A 21,085-nucleotide genomic window follows, 5' to 3' on the forward strand; every position below is an offset into this window, starting at 1 on the left:
ACCTAAGTTCAAACCTTGCATATACCCTTATCATTGCATTGTCATATTCTTAGTGTCCCTATACATCATTTTGACTTACTCTAGTGGCATATCCCCCTCATCTTGCATTGTTCAACATCCTAGCATCATTTTCACTATAAAATCCTATCAAATTATCCATCAACCAAATTTTCTTCTTGATCATTTACCCTCATTTTTCATATCCCAAACATCATTATCAACCCTTGAACACCATCCCTTTCATAGTCCACCTTGGCAACATCAACCTACAATAGTCCCAGGACCTAATGTTTCCAACACACATTCAACATATCAACAATAACAACATTAACCACAACAACAACAATCTCAAGTGGTGCAAGGATCCAACATCCCCAACACACAACCCAATGTAAACCCACTTGACCTCCATGGAATGTATCAACAAAAAATTCAACAACAACAAGAAATGTTTGCTAAAAAACAAGAGCAACTCAAGCAACAGTTGGAATATCAAAGATGACTTGAGCAACAAATTGTATACTAGCAACATTTATTGCAACAACAACATGCACCACAACAACCTCAATAGATACCTCTACAACAACAATCACATACATGGCCTCACATACAACCAACAGAGGTATACCAAAAACAACCATAACAAATGGCACAACAACAAAACATGGTACATCAATCACAATTGATACTGCAACAAATGCCACATCAAATACCACAACAAGTACCCCAACCATAGGGACCCTTCTATCTTCAAGGTACCAACATACCTCCACCACCTAGTGACACATCACCAGACTCATCAGACACAAAAATGTTAGAATCTAGTAGACATAGCTCCCACCATAGAAAATGGTCTACTCATAGGCACAAAGGACTTGAAGGAAAGACTATCAGGAAAAACCCTAATTAAGAGCTATTGCAACAATTCAAACAACTTTCCAAACAAGTTGAGGCATTGGGAGTCCAAAATAAATAGGCTCTATATACAGAAAGGGACTTACATCCTAATCCATTCGATAAAAGTCTATATATGCCTCCTTTCCAAAAACACTTTGAGGCTCCAAGGTTTGAAAAATATTGAGAAAAAGGAAACCCTATTGATCATATCAGAGAATTTTGTGCCTCATGTACCAAACTCAGTGATGAGTCCACTTACCTCATGAGATTGTTATCTCATTCTCTAGTGGGCATGTACTTGAATGGTACTCCAAACTTCCCAGTAATATCAAATCCTAGTTGGAACTTGCAAACAAATTCATCTCCCACTTTGCCTTTAACATTATGGATGAAGTGACACTTTTTGATTTGTGCTCAACTAAACACAAGACAAGAGAACCATTATCACATTCTTACTACACTAGATAAGCTTAGTCAGTCAATGCTCGCTAGACATTCTTGAAGAACAAGTAAACCTATGCCTTGAAAAATTAGTCCTAGACTTAATTTATGAACTCAAAATCAAGACTCCAAGCACTATTTATAAACTGATGAAAAAGGGGCCTAGTATTGAAGATGCTATTATCTGTAAGGGAATCCTCAAGATAAACAAGGAAAACACAAACACTAGTTCCTCTAATGACAAGCCAAAATTTTTCTCCAAAAACAAGAACATGACCAATGATGGAATTGTGGATGCCCACACAATTAGCACAACACAACCTCAATTGACTTTGAATGGAGCAAACCCTACAAAGTCACAAACTCCCAATCAAACAACACCTCTACAACAGAAGACTAAGACTTCCATACAAGACAAACCTTAAAGACATCCTAGAACCAAAGACATGAAATTCACACCATTGGGGATACCTCTTGAGACTACATTACAAAAATTACTGAGTAATAACTTCCTATAGTTATCCCCATCAAAGACAAACCATTAAATAAAGCAGATTGGTGGGATGACAAAAAATACTATGATTACCACCGCAGCAAAGGACATAAGACCTCATCGTGCTTCCAACTAAAACATGTAATACAAGACCTTATTGATGATGGTGTAATCATAGTTGATCCATCACTATTGGCATCCAACTCTAATCACACTATTTTCAAAGATCCTTTGGGTGATCATGACAAAGAGAAACCCTCTAGTTCAAACTCAAGCTCATAAGCTAATGTGAATTACACATGCATGGGATATGACTACACTGTCAACTATTTCAATGAGTCAAATTCCCACATATTCACATTCACTTTAAAGGTTGAAGACCCTCATTGTGTTGTCACTACATGCCATACCAAGATCACCCTACCTAGAGCTCCATCTAGACCTACTACTCCTAGTAGACCTATTGCTCCTACTTCATCTTATTATAGCATTTTTGAATATCTCGGCAAGACCCCTATGCAAATATCCATCTTGGACCTACTAGGTGCATCTCCCCAACACTAGAAGATCTTGGAGCAAGCTCTTAAAGAGTCAATAGTCCCAGATAACATGGATGTTTCCCAGTTCCAAGACATGGTTGGGAACCTATCCATCTCATAGAATATCACCTTTTACCCTCAAGATATTCCTAAGAACAAACCTAACCACAATGATCCCCTTCATCTTGAATTCTTCATCCATAATGCCAAAGTTAGACATGTCTTAATAGATGGAGAAGCAGGAATGAACATCTGTACTCTTAAGGTTCTCAAAGGTTTTGATTATTCTAAAGATAATGTGAATCCCTCTCAAAGAATCACAATAAAAGCTTATGATGATGGTGAACGCTTCTCCAAGGGCATCATCACATTACCTATTAGAGTTGGCCTAGCTACTGAAGACACATCATTCCATGTCCTAGATATAGAAATGAATTGCAACATGATACTAGGATGCCCTTAGCTTCATGCTATGAAAGTAGTACCCTCTACATATCATCAATGCCTAAAGTTTTCCTATGACAACATGGAGTCCTTGGTGATCCAAATCCTTTATAATTTTGTGCTAATCTAAGAGATGCTATTGCATACAAAATCCAAACAAACAATGAGGCTCAACCCACAAATTCCTCTAAATATGTGGATGCTGATATACTCCTCAGTAAGGCCAAGGAAAAGATGAAGATTGAAGACAATGGGTGTGGAGAATACTTTTTGTCTCACATATCCCACATTAGGGAGTCACCACTTTCTCCCATTAGTACACAAAATTCCACTTCCATCAATGAGAATACTTTCGTTTGTATTGAGAAAGCAAAAGTAGAACAAAAACTTTCTCTAATATCTCCTAGCAAATATGGACTTGGGTTTACTATCATGCAAAAACAAGACTATGATGGATGTAGTGGTCTTGGATCTTAGAAATAAGGTATAATTGAACCTACCACTACAAAAGGATGACCTCCTAGTTTGGGGCTTGGATTTAAACCATTACAAATAGGTCCTCCTAGTACCACACTACCTACGTGTAAGACTATGGATGTTTTGAATGATGAAAAGGCATCCTAGGATATCCCACCTTAAATCAACAATCCTCTCACTTCTAAGCATAACCCCAATGATATCATGGAATATAATGCCCATATCCATAACTTTAACCAAATTCCATTCAACACTGATGATGACATCCCCTCAAGTTATCCTCAACTGTTAGATTGGGACCAATGTGGACCACCAATTTTTGATTGATTTGACAATGATGACACTCTTATAACAGACTTTGAAATCTATGAAGGCATTATGATTGACAATCATAAAGAAGTAATTTCTTCTAAAGAGAACACATTGGCACATTTTGGGGAGCCAACTCCACCTTCTAGTTACAAAGCAAAAAGAGAAAAAGATAGCAAGCATAGGTCTCTTGGTGAAAATCGAAAGGTTCCATTAGACCGTGGAAAATTAAAAGCTACGCAACTCCCAAGGATACAAGATGAAAAATATGATGCCATGAATATCAGTGTTCTAGTGTTCAACATGCCACAAAGTCTTTTGGATCTCTCTTGATCAGTGTTCATGTGGAAGGTCATTGGTCTCAACCTTCTCAACCTTCCCTTATATCTAGTTGTTTATCCCCAAATCCATCTACCTAATTTTCCCAACACTGAAGATCAAATATTTATCCCACAAGCCTTTGCATATGTCATCATCAGTGACACCCCACATGACATATCTGTTGACCCAATTATCCTCAAATGCCTTGATTTGCAAGAGGTAGACACTATCTTACATATGGTACATGATGGTATCTCTCAAGGCCTTTCTAGTGGTTTGATTTTAGCTACAAACTTGGCACAATCTTGTGTAGTTATGGTCAGTCATGGATCTAGAGATTATCAGCTAGTAGCAGTAACAATAGATTTCTTCTTAGCATTGGTCAACAATGTTCTTGATTCTGTCTAAAAGTCCTAAAAAAATATTTTAAAAAATAGCAAAAAGTCATGAAAAAAGAAAAGAAAAAAGTGAAAAAATTCATGAAAAAATGGATTCCTTGATGAAAACTTGGCAAACAAGCATCTTGGCATGAAAATTTGAGTCAAGAGAAAAATTTTGTCCACAAGTGAAAACTTGGCAAATAGGTGCTTGGGGAAAGTACCATGGTGAAAACCTGGCAAACAGGCACCATGTGTAATCAGTTGTTGCTCCTCCAGCTATTAAGATTCAATCTAGTTTTTCCCCCTTTGTCATTCCCTGGTCATACCTATCATCTTGCAAGACATCCTTAGCTCCTTGACCATGGTTCATGAACCAGTTGATATCCATTGTTATCTTACTTAAAGCATCACCAGTCTACACACACCCTATCATTGGCCTTTGTACATAGTTTCTATCTTGTCTAGGGGCATATTACCTACATGGTGCATGAGTTTGAACTTGAACTGGGGGCATATCCCTAAGAACTTTTTATCCATTGGACCTATCGCATAACAGATTGGAGCTAACACTTGTATATGCTTTTAGAATCTTGAAAAAATCCTAAATATTCAAATACAATCCTAAAAAGATCCAAAAAAATTAAATATGATCCTAAAAAAAATCACTAAAAATCATAAAATGTCCTAAAAAAATCACATAAAAATCGTAAAATGCCTTGAAAAAATCCCTAAAAATCATAAAACGTCATGAAGAAAAACCTAAAAATCATAAAATGTCCTGAAGAAATCAGTCACACCAAAAAAAACTAATATCCTAAAAACCTTAAAAATCACAAAACCCATCAAAAAATTGCAATAAACCTTGTACATAGTCACTATGGATAACCACCCCTTTTTCATAAACACTTGCACTTTGTAGACTGAAACTCAAAGCACTACACTTCCATGATGATCATTCTATATGAGCAATGTGAACCAAAAGTCAATCCAACATGTCACTGTAAACTTATCAACAGAATCACCAAACAGAGCTATCATGTTGTCAACATGTCAAACACCATCTAAACACCTAAAACACTAACAAGCAAGTAATAATGGACAAGAATAGCTGTTGGCTCATGCTATTTAGTGAGTGATTTCTTTTTTCTTTGTTTTTCTTTGATCGTATTCCTATGCCACTCAATGATATAAATTGATCTATGAGAGTGGCTAGGATGGTTCATGGTCATCTCTTATTTTCTATCTATTATAATGTAGCTTTGAGAGTTTAGGGCATGAACATATGCCTCAAGAAGAATAAGGTCATTTTCTATCTACATCGTGCTTGTTTACGCAAAAGGCTTGCATTTGTGCTTTGGCCCTTTACACCATGATGCGTTTCATTCCATTTTCCATATCAAAATAAAGCTCCATTTGATATATAGTGCACTTTCTAAAAGAAAAAGTCTTCCCATCATACTAACAATTCCTTGTCTCATCTCCTCGGTCTTCTATCATTCATCTCCTCAACCACCACCATGATCATGTCTTCTAATTCATGAAATCATCTTCATCTTGCATTCATGCATTCTTGCATCATCCTACATTGTCAATAAACTTTTTGTGGCTTTCCACTTAGTTCAACCTCAATCTAACATTTTTCTAACCATATTTGACCAAACCTAACCATTTTTTATGCTTTCACTCATGTTTTGACATCTTTCCATCATTTTGGGCATGCATGCATAGTTTTGGGTCATTCTAAGTCCAATCAGGCTGATTTATGGCCCCCAAAGCCTTCTAGGGTGTAGTCTGCACTTGGATGAGTTTTGGTCATAGTTGGGGACCTAGGATGCCCAGAACTACTCCCAGAGTCCCTCTGTTGCACTCTAAAGGCCATAACTTTTGCGTTTCAACTCTAAATTACACACCATCAGTTGTGTTGGACTCATATCTTTTTTGTGAACAAAATCAGCTATCATTTTCATTATTTTTTCACTATCTTGAGTTATAATCCAAGAAATTACTCTTGGGCTCTTGGTTACACCCCATCATGTTGATTTTGGCCCCCAAAGCCTTCTAGGACACATTTTGCACTTTTGAAGAACACCTAGGCTTGCTAAGTGCATCATAGGTGCACTTGGTACTATCATGATGCACTTGGGCTTATCAAGTGTGTACTAGATGCATTGGATGAGTTTTGGGTGCACTTGGGGCAGTAGGATGCCCAAAACTGCTCCCAGAGCCCCTATGTTGCACTCTGGAGCCCATAACTTTTGCATTTTAATTTAGATTTGCAATCTGTCAATTGGATTGGATTTGTACCTTCATCACAGAAAAATGAGATATCATTTTCATCATTTTATGACTTTCTTGAGTGGTAACCCATGTAATCACTCTCAGGCTCTTGATTGATCCCATTCTGCACTCTAGACCTCATAACTTTCACATTTAGCTCTGATTTGCGATCCATCAATTGCTATGGTTTTGTCCTCTTTTTGTTGAAAAATTGACTTATCATATGCTTATCTTAGTCAATTACTCAAGGGGACACCCATATATATCATCCCTACTGGGGCATGTTGTGGCTTTCTCACCAGTTATTCTTTGACACAACGCTCTAAATCACATTGTATCAAAGAGGGGCAAAATGTAGACACTCAAAAATGGTTTGCATCTATGGTTTCATCACTTCTTCATACTAATTTATCCCATTTTCTCATTCTATTAACTCTGATCTTTTGGCCAAATTGACCATATTTCATCATTTGTATCCTCTTTCACATCAACTTCATATCATTTTGAAATCATTTCAAATCAACTCCAAATCACCCCAAATCAACTTAGAATCACTCAAAATCAGTCCTAATCAACCCAAAACATATCAAACATCTCAAATCAATCATTATTTGTCCATTCCTAGCATTGTTGTAGCTTTCAATGCCTTAGAAACCTATCAATCTATCAATCTTATCAATCTGACCTTAGTACTATCGTGGCTCTCAGTGCTAGGTCAGACTATCGTTCATGCCATCCAATCTTTGACATTGTTGAGGCTTTCAATGTTGGATCATGACATTATCAACCATTTTAATAATATTGATAGTGCCCATCGATGGTATTATGATCAAACCTTTTCAATCAATTTCGATCCTGTAGCATTTACAATGTTAGTTAAATGTTACATATCAATCAATTCATGTCATGTGTCCTTGGCATGTTATCAATTTTAATCAATCAATCTAACCATGGCTTTGGTATACTTTTCATCATCTTATTTGATATCCATTATCATCATATGTTCATCAAAGGATACTGTCGCATTTATTTAATCAATTTTGGCCAATCATTTACTAAATTTCTCTATAGGATTAAATAACCCAGAATTTGATCCTATCACTCTTCCTAATTATTCTTCCTAATTGTCATCCTCAATTAATTGATATTTTATTAATTAATTGGTTCATCATTTGCAAACCATGGAAATTCTCAATTTCCTAAATCACATTTTCCATCATTAATTCCATTTTTTACTAATTTCTATTTTGTGGAATAAAGGATTTTCAATTCAAATATTCCATGAAATATTGGCATCATCATGACACTCAGGTATGACACCTTGTGGATTCTCCTTTGACACTTGGTGAAGATATGTCATAACCCAAGATTCTTATTCTCTTATGCATGTCTATCTTTAGTTCCCTTTGTCATAGATTATTGGCTTTAAGTGGGCTTGAGGTGTCTTATGATGCGTCATAGATTCTCTTCCACATTTAGCCAAGTTTGACTTTCATGTGTCATAGAATCCTAGATTTGGCATCTTTTTCATATGTGTCATCGATTCTCAAAGGAATCTCTTGCCACATCACATATCTAAGGGTGAAAAATCCAATGCTCTCATCCTCCATGCCAATTATAAAATGAGCATTCTACCTCTCATTTAAGGTCCTAATTCTTGAGCATTTTTGAGTCCTTAGATTTTCTAGTATTTTGACTCCATCTCTAAAATTCAAATCACAACTTCTAGTATTCTCATAGCATTATCATTATCATAGGCTTTTGCTTCAATTTTGTGTGCACTATAGGTTAGTTGGAGCTACATCATTTGGAGAAGAAATAAGGACATGTGAGCTACAAATGAAATAGGGAGTTTTAACATTATTTTGTTTCTTTATTAGTTTGGCTTTTATGGTAGACTAGTGGGTGCTAACATATGTTGATTGAGTTTTGTAGTTTCTCATAGTATGTTATGCATTTAGCCCATTTTCTGGTCCTACAACAATATTTGATTTACTTCAATAGAATCATCATTCTTTGAAATTTTATGTCTAGTAGCCATAGGTGTTCCAACTAGTCTTGAATCTTCCATTCAAAAGGTTTTTAGTATCTTCTTGATATATTTTGATTGTGTAGTGTATATACCTTCTTTCATGATAGACTTGCAATCCAAGAAAGAATTTTATCTCTCCATATATTGACATCTCCAATTCTCTCTTTATCTAATTAGCAAGTGATTTGCACATTAAATCATGTCCTCCAAATATGATATCAATAAAAAAATATTTCAGCTAACAATATCCTATCCTCATATTCACTTTTCAAATACATATTGTTATTATCATTAGTTCTTGCTAAACCAATTCTCACCAAATGTGAATGTAATCTTTTACACCATGCTCTAGGGGCTTGTTTCAAACCATACAATTCTTTGTGCAACTTACATACCATGTTCTTCTTTCCAAGTTGGATTTATCCTTCAGGTTGTTCATCATAGACTTCCTCTTCCAAGATTCCATTCAAAATGTAGATTTAACATCCATTTCATATACCTTGAATCCTTTGTAAATAACATATCAAGTAATTTTCTTACTCCTACCAACCTTGCAACTGGGGCAAAAGTCTCTTCATAGTCAATTCCTTCTGCTTGTGCATATCCCTTGCAAACCAATCTCACTATTTCCCTTGTGACTTCACCTTTCTTATTCAACTTTTTTCTACATACCCACTTGGTTCCAATTGAATTTGTATCCTTTGGACTTGGTACCAATATCCATGTTTTGTTGTTCTATATTTGATCAATATCCACATTCATTTCTCTAATCCAATCTTCATTTTCTAATGCATCTTTAATTGTTCTAGGCTCAAACTCACATAGTAGACATGCATCATTCTTTAGCTTGTTTATCATCATGAATCTTGAGTCTTTGTCACCAATAATTTGATCAAGTGTGTGGTGTCTTCTCACTTACTTTTCTAAAACAAGTTTAGATCTTCTTTCTCCTTGTTGTAGTTCACTTGGTCCATCTTTCTCATCTTCTCTACATAACTCCTATTATAACTATCTTTTTTTTTTCCCTATGTACAAACTCCTCTATCTGTGACTTGACTCCTATAGCCTAATACTTGGAAGCCTGTTGACACTTGGCCAAGCTTCTTTGATGTAACTTAGTAGTGCCTATCGATTGATACTCAACAATCTCTTTCTCTTGTTCAAGTAAGTACTTGGTTCTCCTTCATAGATGTATACAAAAAAATCAATCTTTAGATACCTTCTTATATTCTTCTTCATTCATTTTTAAAAATTCATCAATCTAACATTTTCACTTTCCATAATTTTCTTGATGTTAGTAATTAAACACTTTTGTGCCTTTCTTTTAGTGAAATATCCTAAGAATATAACCTTATCACCCTTTGCATAAAGTTTTCCATTTCTTAAATCTTTTAACATATAACACTTTCTTCCAAATACTTTGAAATATTTTACATTAGGTGCATATTCATACCACAATTCAAAAGGGGTTTTGTTTGTACCTTTCTTGACTTGAACTCAATTAAGTGTATAAACAACAATACTTGAAACTTCTCTCCAATACTTTTATCAAACACTCTTTTCCATCATCAGTATTCTTGCATAGTCCATAATTGATTGATTTATTCTTTAGCCATCCCATTTTGTGGTGGAGTCCTTGGTGTAGACATTTTTCTTTTGATTCCTTTGTAATTACAAAATGTATTGAACTCCTCTTATATGAATTCACCTCCTCTATGTGATGTCATGCATTTTAGACTTTTACCTATTTCCTTTTCAACTTTATCCAGATACCACTTAAGACATTTGAAAATTATTACATTTTTCTTTGAGAAACATCATAGTCATCATTCTAGAGAAATTATCAACAAATAGGATAAAGTACTTATCACCATAATAACTTTGCACTCCAATAGGACCACGTAAATCAACATGAACCAACTCCAAAATATCATCAAAAGAATCACTTTTGCTCTTGAAACTAGACTTTATCATTTTTTCCTTTTAACATTATTTATACATCATTTTATCAGGTACAACCTTGGTAATCCTCCTACTCTATCCATATTTTTAATGCTTACCAAATTATTAAATTCACATGACACAACCTCTTATGCCATAACCAAACATCTTCAAATTGTACAAATAAAAATGTATTTTTCAAATAGGTCTAGGTAGAAAATTTTATCTCTTGTTTTCTCTTCACTACCAATTAGTTCACTAGTAACATCATAGATTTTTTCCTTTTTTTTTTTGAAATTCAACTCGGTAATCTAAACTATTCATCTTTTCCACATTCAACAGTTTATATTTCAGCCTATCAACCCAATATGCATTGTCACATTTGATATTGTGATTCAATATAATAGATCCTTTACCTTTCAAATAATATGGTTCATCATTTTCAAACTTGACACAACTTCCATTATAGTGTTCAAGCTTTTCAAACTTACTTGTACAACTAGTCATATGATGTGAGAAACCACTATCAATTATCCATTTATCATTCTTACTAAAATGTGAAATAAGAGAAATTTCCTCAAACTTTTCATCTTCATCAAATTCATCTTTCATTACAATATAAACAAGTTCTTCATCATGTTCATCAAAATCGCTTTCAGAACAATATTTTTTAGCAATGTAACAAGATTTATTACTATTTCCCTTGTATTCTTTATTACCTCTATTATCTCTCCTTCCTCGATATTTGTTATCCTTCCTTTCCTTATGTTCATCTCTATCAGGAAACTTAAAAATAATATGACCAACTTTATGACATGTAAAATAGATATAGGGAGTTTACCTTTGTATTTTCCTTTTTCCTCTTGGTACCATTTGTTGGAATTACAATAGGAAAGGTAAACTCTGAGAGGCAGGGAGGGGGGGTGGGGGTGCTTTAAACTTTAATCCATAAAAACATTCATCATACATCCATCTCACCATTCAATAAATAAACTAAAATAACATGTAAATCATATGCATCTAAATCATGTAAACAAGTAAGCATTCACATATATATGACACAAGATATGACTACCTAGAAACTAGTGAGAAAGTAAAACTAGGGTGGGGATGACACCTACAAATCTTCACTACTATAGTAATAAAGTGTATCTAATGAAGGTTACAATGTTTAATCATGAAACATTATCTACCCTATGAAAGGTTTTCCCTATTAAAAGCTTGCAAAGACTGTTAGGTCTTACCCTATTAAAGGATATCAACACCCTACTAGAAGTGTGCCTAGTTAAAGGACTTCAACTCACAATTAAGTAAGCACCTTGTTAGAGGACTTTAATACAACCTATTAGGACCACTCTATTAAGAGATTTAACTAATTCATCTATTATAATGTCTCAACAATGATCCGGTGATTATCACTCTATTGCTTGATGTCAAATCACCTCTATACTAATGTGTACTTGATCCTTTTTTATTAGATGTCTCTCTAATATTCATTGTTTCCTTCCTCTATTCTCCTGTAATTGATTATGTGAAGAAATTTAGATCATAATACCTTGGTCACCATGAATGTCTTATTTATGCATACAAACTCTCCTTTTCTCTCTGATCATTCATTAAAAAGTTTAGGATTTGTCCTCCTTAAGAAGACCTAGGTGACTTAGGGTTAAGTATTAATCAACAGTTGTGATTCACCCATATTGCCACTTAAACCTTACCTTTACCTAATTGGATACATGTAATAAATAGGTATTCCTACTTAAAATTCATCCTTATCAACAAAATATCATAAATTAATCCTTAAGTTATCTCAAAAATGGTTTACATAGTAGTTTGTGCCCATTTAAACAAATATGTCAAAACTATGATACTTGGCATCTAAAGTCCCTGGTGCTTAGCAACTAAATGACTCAACATGAACTTCTCAGCAACTAAATCACTCAGCACATACTATCTACTCAACACTTGAGTGACTTGGCATATGAGTGACTCAACACACATTGTTTATTCGACATGCTCTAACTTATATGTTGTGCATAGCATATGTTACTTGTTCGGTATGAACTAACTAAATGAATTAAGTGTATAGAACCTCACTTGTCAAAACTAATCTAAGAATAAAAATCTCCCCCCTTTTACATGAGAGTCAAAAACATTTGTTCATAAATTAATAATCTTATTCTTATAAGCATAACATAGATGTCAATTCGACTTCTATAAAAAAATTTAAAATATCAAAATTTTGCAACATGACTTATACCTCAAAATTTTATAACTCCCCCTGAGTTGCTTAATCTATTCTATACTATACTCTATATCAAAATCTTTCTCCTACTAAGTAGATTTACATCAACTGATACTCTTTCTTTGTTCCTATCTGAACTAATTTTTGCATTTTGTTGTTCTCTTACTCCTTATTTGTATCTATACCCATAGAGTAGATTTGTATCTTGCACCTTGATTTACGGTCGAGCATGAAAAAGTTTCATATGGTTGCCGAGTGAAATGTTAGTAGATGTTGAGCTAGAAAATTTGTTAGTTGATGCCAAGCTTGTAGTGGTTGCTGAGTTTATGGAAAGACATGTAGATGCCAAGTGAGCCAGAAATTCAATTGATGCCAAGCTTATAGTTGTGTAAGGACTTAGCATTAAATGTAGTATTTTAAGGGCTATTTGATCAATTTCTTTCCTATTTAACATCATTAAAATTTGAAGAACATGAAGAGATAAAGGTGATATAAATAATTTGATCTAAGCATTTGTAGGAGATTTAAATGGCTATTTGACATCATTTTAGCAAGATTTATAAGGTATTTACCATGTGCCAAGCTACACAGTTTCAAATTTTACAAACCCTAGATATATGAAATGACATCTAGTTCTTCTAAAGTGAAAAATGTAGAGGGAAAAGAGGTTTTAATGTTAAATTAATTAGCAATAAAATCAAACAACCTATTTTCAAGGCTATCCTAGATATAACTTATAATCAAGATCCCTCTAGTGCATTTTCTATGATACCACCACAAGTTTTGATGATTCAAGATGTTAGGAATTGTTACACATGCAATATCAAAAACATAGGAGACATGGAACTTAGAGAAGTATATGAGAAACTATGTGAATATAGAGCATTGAAGGAAGAACTCAAGATTGCCAAGAAGAAAGGGTTAACTTGTGCCCTAGATTTCCCCAACATATTAAAAAAAAACTAGATTAAGATTGTTTTAAGAAAAAATCATGATAGCTCTGATACTAATTGTTGGAATCACAATAGGAAAGGTAAACTATGAGTGCTGGGGGGGGAATCAATACTTTAAAATTTAATCCATAAAAACATTTAGCATACATCCATCTCATAATTCAATAAGTAAACTAAAATACCATGTAAATCATATACATCTAAAGCATGTAAGAAAGTAAGCATTCACACATATATGACACAAGATATGATTACCCAAAAACCCTTCAATGACAAAGTAAAACTAGGGTGGAGATGAAACCCACAAATCTTCACTACTAGAGTAATAAAGTCTATCTAATGAAGGTTACAATGTTTGATCATGAAACATGATCTATCATATGGAAGATGTTATAACACCTCTATACTAATGTGTACTTGATCCTTCTTGATCAGATGTCTCTCTATTGTTTCATGTTTCCTTCCTTTGTTCTCCTTTAACTAATTCTACAATGTAATTTAGATCATAATACCTTGTTCAACATGAATGTCCTATTTGCACATGCAAAATCTCCTTCTCTCTCTCTCTCTAATCATTCATTAAAAAGTTTAGGGTTTGTCCTCCTTAAGAAGACCTAGGTGACTTAGGGTCAGGTATGAATCAATAGCTGTGATTGACCCATATTGCCACTTGAAACTTCCCTTTACCTAATTGGATACATGTAATACCTAGGAATTCAAATTTAAGATTTGTCCTTATCAACAAAAGATTATAAATTAATCCTTAAGTCAGCTCAAAAATGGTTTACATAGTAGTTTGTGCCAATACAAAAAACTATGTCAAAACTATGTGACTCAGCATTTGAAGTCCTTGGTAGTTGACACTAACTATGACTTCAATAGTGTCACTCAACAATTGAATGACTCGGCATGCATTACTTTCTCAACAATTGAATCACTCAGAACATATTTCCTGCTCGACACTTGAGTGACTTGGCATATAAGTGACTTGACACTTACTATTTACTCAGAATGCTCTAACTTATATGTTGTGATCGGCATATGTTACCTTTTTAGTATGAATTAAGTAAATGACTTAAGTTTATAGACACTCATTTGTCAAAACCAATCTAATATTAACACCATTCTTTCCAATAATGCTTCTAGATCCTCAAGGTTATCATCTAATTCATCATCACTATCCACAATCTTACTTTTTGAAATTTTCTTTCTCTTGGATCCATTAAGGGTTAGTTGAGACTTGAAAGCACATTCAATACTAGAAGGTGAATAATTATCAAAATTTGACAATTCAAATGCAATGAGTCTACTAATTGGACTATCCAAGGTTAGGTCATTATCAGGTGTGCATCTTAGTTCTTGTATTATAGATACTCTAATGGCATAAATAGGAAGTAAAGTTCTTAATACCTTGTTGATCACAATCTCTTCAATTATATCTACTCTAACACCTCTAATTGCATTCACCACTTCCTTTATTTGGCCACAATATCTCCTTCTTTCATTCTCATGTCATAAAACTTGCCTCTTACTTTTAGCTTTAGCCCTTAACACATTTTTGTCCCTCCATGAATTTGTGCCAAATTATCCCATATTTTCTTTGCATTAGTGCAATCCTTCACATCATCAAACTCAACATAACTTAGGGAAGATGCTAGATTTATCATCAATTGATTGCTCTCTTTCTTTTTTCTTTTTTTCTCAATTGTCATGGGTCTAGGTGCTTGTATGTATTCATTGTCCAAGTAGTATAGTTCACAATCTCCAAATCTACATAGATGCAATCTCATCAAGAATTTATATTCTAGGAATTTATCTTTATTCAGCTTGGGAACCTCTCTATTGTACATCTTGGTCATTAGCTTATTTCCCTTCAAAATTTCCTTACAAGAACCAAAGCTCTGATATTAATTGTTAGAAAGATTAGAATAACTGAGAGAGGGGTGAATCAGTTATCCCTAGGTCCATATGTACCAATTCAACTTATAATAGCCTAAAACCACCTAATTCAACTCATAAATCTACTTGGCCAATATAGAAAATCATCAGTAACACAACTTATTCATATCAACAATTAGCTCTTTGTTTTAGTGTGGAGCAAATTATAGAAACATATAACATTAAATAGCATAAAACATGAAAATAAAATTCACACAATTATGACATAAGGAATTAATGTGGAAACCCAATTTGGGAAAAACCACCAAGTAACATGCTACCACTATTTACTCTTTTGAAATGAGCTTGGTTAAGAGCTAGCCCTGTTAAAGGTTACAAAAAATACTATTAAGTATGACCCTATTAAAGGATTTAATCTCCTTATTAGGAGTGGCCTTGTTAGAGGTCTTAAAAACATCCCAAGAGAATTTCATCTTGATCAAAGCATTTTACAACATGAATGTTAGGTCATCCTTGATTAAAGGATTTTACTATCATAATAGTTAGAAAGTAATAATTAGGTTGATTTGATAAATTATAAATCACTTTTCATATTTAGATGTTCATTCATCCCTTTTCTAGTTCATTGGATGCTCTTTATCACATTCTCCATCTTTGATCTACTTGGAAACACTTTAAGCAATATATCTTTTACTAACTTCTCACTTTTCCTCTACAATTCTTGTGCTTCCACTTCTTCAAAAAGTTTCCAGCCAACCAAATCTCTTATGCCTCCTTAAATAGATAGGTTTAATTTTTTACCACTTAAACATAATTGTATATCTTAGGGTTTGATTAGATTCATTAAATCTGTACATCATTTTTTTCATTCTTCTTCTTGCCTTGAACTTCTGGAAACTTCTCATTGAATCTTTTCCTTAGACTTCTTAAAAAACTCAATTCATGTATTAAATATGTCAGCTCATCAATCCTTATCTTTAACACATTTTGACTATTCTTTAAAATAAATTGTGTTGGCCTCAAATATTCATTATTTCTCAAATTTTTAATTTTTTGACTCTTAGTCATCACCATGTTCTTCAACTTGGTCATCACTAGGTAGCTTAGTTACTAGTGATCTATCTTCACTATTCTTAGTCATAACTTCACTTTCCCTTCATCTTTCTTGGTTATTACCATTACTTGACTAATAATTAAGTTCCTTAACCTTCTACTCAATAACCTTTAACTTCTTTAGTGACCTAGTAACATATGACTTGGTCAAACTAGTTCATTATGTTATCTCTCTTTTCAAATCCTCTTCATCAATCAAATAATATGGCACTCTAAACTATTATTAAATATCTTACCAATAAGGTTTGACATCAATGACAACATAACAATTGTTCCAATTGTAGTTCCAACAGTTCTATCTAGTTAGATCACATACACTAGTTTTCTTTTCATCTATTGTAATTTTTTAACAGGATAAACTTGTAAGAAGTCTTTAAAATCTTATAACAAGGTATCTCTCAGAAGGAGATCTAAATCCTCTAGAGAGGTAGCCTTAACAGGCTATTATAATCTTAATAGTTTACTAGCATTCCTAACATGATGCATTCTCAAAAGGAATAGATGCAAGCCTTTAATAAAGCACCCTTTTTCTTACAAGGAAAGGCTAGTGGGTATGTTACTCCCACCATGGTTTTCACCCTCACTCAGGGGGTTTTTGCATAAAAATAATAGTTTTGTTTATGTATTCTTTTGTGTGGAATATTTTTTGGTTTTATTTCATAGCATTCATCATTTCCTTGATAGTTAAAGAGGTGGTAACAAACTATATTATAAGGATCAGTAAACTAATTATTAGATTTTATAAAAGTGTGTGTACTAATCTCCTTCCCCCCCCCCCCCCCCCCCCTCTTAGTACCTGTTTGGACCAAAAATTGGTATCATATCACATACCTTGACAATAATAAGTCTAACAACTTAGGGTAAAATATAATGGTATTACTTAGAAGATATTTGGAAGAACCATTAGACACTATCAAATATCTGAAGCATAAAATACGTTGATGAGAAAGTTGGGAGAAAGCCAAGAGTTAATAGAAAATATCAAAGAAATTTTTTTCTCTAAATAATTGGAAGAATCTATAGCAAAGCTCATGGTAGAGAATGATAAGATAAAGAAAAGGATCAAGCTTCTAAAGAAGGAATGGGAACATTCTATAGTAAGATTAAGTGAAACTATGGATGAGAAAGGTAGTGCCATCCTAACAAGTGATCAATCTTATGAAGAACTAAGATTGGCTTAAGAAGAATGATAGTAAGATGAGAATCTAGTGAGGTAAATGGACAATGAAATAATTCTTATGGAGGAAGAGCACATATATGTGGCACAAGAAAATAGCATACTACATGAGTATGATCATGAGAAGATAGAATAATTGAACATTCTAACCAAGGAAGCCATACAAATGGAAGAGAAATTTTTTCAACTAATAGAATAACTCAAGATGTTCATGGAATAATGTGATAGGCTTTCAAATCCAAGTGAGAATACTCAAGAGATGGAGAGATAACTAGACATTCAAGGAGATATAAAAAACTCAACTGATTAAGGATTCCAAGAAATATGAACATTTGAAAGAGGAGATTCTTCAAAGAAAAAATACTCAAAGCCTACAAAGATCAAAGGGATAGAAGATTTTTTCATCAAAAAAACATACTTATCTTTATTATGGTAAAATAAGACACAAGTTGAGTGAATTTTGGCATAGTTGAAGTGCAACTAGTAGACAAGACACAAAGAGATAACTATGTTATATTTGTTACCGGTATGGACATAGTATACAAGAATGCACAAATCTTGTGAGTAAAGAAAGAGAAAAGAAATAATGCTACTACTATGACATGTATGGTCACAATAAAAGAGATTTTGGATCTAGCAATGGATCACACCAATCATCTCCTAGGAATAGGAGATACACATGTTTTCCTTATGGAAATGATGGGCACGTTGCATTACAATGAAAATGGTAGATGAGTTACCAGAAAAAAAATGAGACCATGGAGCAACATGAGGAAGACATGCTATAGATTTCATAAGATAGGTCATGTAGTCAAGAACTAGTGGGCATGACAGAGATCTAAACCATGAAAAAATGGTGACAAAGGAAAAGGAAAGGCCATTGTTACCAAGCAAGTCAACAAGGAATTTTCCAAAGTATGGATCATGAAGAGATTAGAAGGGATAGGGGTAAATATTGGAGAAGCAATAGGTTCATCAATAACTAATGAGTCCTCCTAATCTTCAAGTTAATTGAAATCAAACTTTAAAAGGGGTGAGGCAAGCAAGATAAGACTAACATCAGTTCCCTCAATTAAACTAATAAGCCATGATTAGTGACTCAAAAGAAAAAGATACATCACAGCCAAAAGTGGAAGCTAGGTTGTCATCAAAATGTGATTGTTGGTAAGAGGAAAGGTTACTATTTGGAATGCACTATCACCTTTTTCACCAAATCTATAAATAATGTGTTCGATAAACAAAAGTTACCTTTACAATCTTAAAATTAATAGAGATTTTTCTTGTGAAATCTTAACTACAAAGATCCATTTTGTTAGCATATTTGTGTGAGAAGCTATTGGTTATTTTAGAAACCTAAGATTTACTCAAGGAAATAGATCAAGAGAAAAAATCTCAAATACAACTTATAATGGTATAATGCATTGACTTGTTCAATGTTGAATTAGTCAATAGACAAGATCTAGACTCACCTAACTATGAATCAATCTTTTTAAGCATTGACAAGAAGAATATGAATAGAGCCCTATCCTTACTCTAAAAAATGTACTACTAGTAAAAGATGTTGGTGAATATCTTAAAACTAAAATATTTCAAATGATAGATGCATTGATCATAAATCTATATGAGGAGATTTGTACAAAAGGAATAGGGAAAGATGATCTTGAAGAGATTGAAACCGCAACTCTAACTTGTGCAATGGATATTCCAAAATTCTTCAAAAATGAATGGGTGGAATTCATGTTCAAAAAAGGTTACAGTGAGTACATGTGGTTGGATAAGTCATACAAGATCATGAAAGAAGTGGTCAAGAGGGTAACATGGTTCAATAGAACTTGAGAAAAATTGATCACCAGATTGCACACAATATTATAAGTGACTATACTAAATAAATGCCATGTAGGTAGTGGGATGGGAAACTTAAAGTATATTCCAAACATAAAGGTATAGTTTGTTGTAAGGGTGATTTCTCATAGACTTTACCATTCTGGTCAAGAAAATATCAGACTAAAAAGATCATTTTATGAAGTGCACCGAATAATGATAAAGAAAATTGAGATAGATTTAAGTGGTTGATTACATGGGTTGATGATGAAGAGTCTTAAGAAAATTAAGATGGGTATTACATGACACTCATTCAATTTTGGTGCAATACTTGTATGCACATTTTTATATTTTAAAGGTGAGTACCCTAGATACAAGTAATTTTAGTGGAAATCAAGGAGCAGTATCCCTACTCAAATAACAATCATGCACAACAGGTTAGGTAGAAAAGACCTAAAGAAGCTTGAAGTCTACTTCAGGAAATTTCAACCAAACATGAAAATAAGGAGAAGAATACCTATAAATCTAGTAATGACTATAGAAGAAGCATTTTTTGTCTTAGCAAGCATAGACCACTACATAGTGCAAGCAGTAAAACCAAGAACTCATTAGTTAACTAGGACCCTCATTATGAAGGTACTAGAGAAACCTTTTGACAAGGAGAAACAAAGGTTTGGGATAGTTGAAGAGATAATGAAAAGACTCATTGAGAAAGAAGAAAAATCTTTAAAGGAAATGAAGCTAAAGAAGAAGAAAAGAACAATGCAATCTATAAAGAAAATAGAGGAAAAGAAAGCTCAAGGACTGAAGAGAGTCCACACTTTGACATAAAAGGAAGCTCCATGTTAGAATGTGAGTTAGAAGAAGAAGAGGAAGAAAGGAGCAAGAAGAAACTTGCAAGAACCAAGCCTCCAATAGAGGAGACCTACAAAAGGAAAGGTACTACAAACCAAAAGAATAAACTTCCTACCCAACGGGAGGAAGAGGAACAAGAAGAAGAATCAAATGAAAAAAGCATGGAATCGACAAAGGAAGGTAAAATGATTTCACTACAAATTTTTATTGATGATATTGAAAATAATGGAAATTATAGTACCATTACATATAGTATTTTGAATTTGAATGATCTAAATAGGATTAAGATAGTACATGTTGTACTAGTAGGCTTAAGAGCATTCAGTAGAAGGTTAGCAGATATAGAATCTCAATTTCTAGAGGAACTATCTAAGATACTAAAAGAGAAATAGTCCAAGGGAATAGTCAAATGGAAAGACATGCTATATGAGGCCCTCACATACATAAGAACTGTCTTGAGAAAATAGGAGT

This window comes from Cupressus sempervirens, chromosome 8 (genome assembly GCF_028749045.1).
Source record: "Cupressus sempervirens isolate cs-2001-9-10 chromosome 8, ASM2874904v1, whole genome shotgun sequence".
Taxonomy (NCBI): Eukaryota; Viridiplantae; Streptophyta; class Pinopsida; order Cupressales; family Cupressaceae; genus Cupressus; species Cupressus sempervirens.